Raw genomic sequence first — 1,728 nt, forward strand, 5'->3', positions numbered from 1 at the left:
TTGAATAGCCAGGATATCTCGGGCCATAATTGAAAGTGTTGGAAAAGCCTTGCCACGCTCCCTCCACCATGACAAAAGTTGTTCCTTGCCTTCTTCGTCTTTAATATTTTCCAATCCTTGATTAAGATAAGAATCAAGTTCATCATCAATAGAGGAATCAAAACCTGTTATATCATCCATATCTTCCCATAAAACTTCTTCTCCAGACATGAACATCATAAAATGTGGGGGGTTGGGAAAATGAAGTTTCATCAACATGAGTCATTTCATCAATATTCGTTCGAACTCTAGGGGGTATAGGAGAAGGGTTAGGATTAGGATTACTACTACTTTCACCTTTACTACTTTTTTTATTACTTTTTTTAAACATACCAAATACATTTTTAGGTGCCATTTTTTAAATACGAAACTAAATTTAAAAAGCTAACACAAATATTACACACAAAAATGAAATACGAAAATATAACACGTAAAGTAAACACAAAAATTAAGCACTAAAATGATACACAAAAATTATATATTAAAATTAGGAGATGGAACGAGTGCACCGTGATTAAGTATTGAAACTTGAAGAAATTGCCCGAAATATTTCTCCAAATACTTGACGAATTAATTTGAAGCTTGAAAGTTGCTCCAAAAAATTTGCCCAAATACTTGAAAGTTGAAAGATATCACTTGATAGTAACAATATTGAGAGAATAATATAGAATATTAGAATGTAAGAGATTTGAGAGAGAAGATTGATTTTTTGTGGGAAAAAATGAAGAAGAATGGGGGGTATTTATAGTAGAAAATAGGGCCAAAGTGACAAATATTAAAGTTAGGGGTTATATTAAAAGTTTGGGAGGGAGAGGGGGGGTGTTTTGGGGGGTGTGGGGGCCTTTTGGACCGTTGGCAACGGCCATTTTAGCAATTTAAGCCGTTGGCCAACGGCTAGTTTTTAAATAAAAAAAAAAACAGGCGGGACGGGACGGGACGGGACGCGGGACGGGACGGGACGTGGGACGGGACGGGACGGGACGCGGGACGGGACGGGACGCGGGACGGGACGGGACGAAACGAGACGAAACGGGACGAGACAAACGGGACGAAACGGGCATCCCGTCCCGTCCCGTGTCCCGCGTAACATTGGCCCATCCCGTTGAATTTTTAGCGGGACGGGACGGGACCGGAACGGGTCGAGGGACGGGACGGGCCGGCCCGTCCCGTTGGACAGCCATAGTCTCTAATAATAAAGGAGAAGTCCTAACTAATTAATATTGTTTAGGAACTATTATATTTGGGGTCTATGAGTTCATGCAAATTTAACCTTCCACCAGCTTGGGCCTTGAACACATCCCGTCAAAAAGAATTAAAATCCAAGTATGCATAAGGTTGGCCAGTCACAGGCCTGGGCTTAGGTCCAGACGGCTACATATTCAAGACAAGACCTGGGCCGTCTGTGATAACACTGGCCCAAACTGTCCGAAAACGGATCGTCAAACCCTGACTGTTAAACCACACTAAGCCTCAATTCCATTTGAACAAACATCTCTGAGATCGCTTTAGGTTATTCAAAACGTATTCAACAATTTGTAGTCAAGGAAAAGCAAGATTCTCCTTTCAATTTAATGAAACATTGATCACTAGAAGTCCAGTTTAAGACTCAGATTGTTTTACTTAATTAGCTACTGGTGAATTCATGGGTATTACTAAAGGTGTGATAATCACATTCACACTATGAAAACG

The sequence above is a fragment of the Nicotiana attenuata genome, unplaced genomic scaffold, assembly GCF_001879085.1.
Source record: "Nicotiana attenuata strain UT unplaced genomic scaffold, NIATTr2, whole genome shotgun sequence".
NCBI lineage: Eukaryota > Viridiplantae > Streptophyta > Magnoliopsida > Solanales > Solanaceae > Nicotiana > Nicotiana attenuata.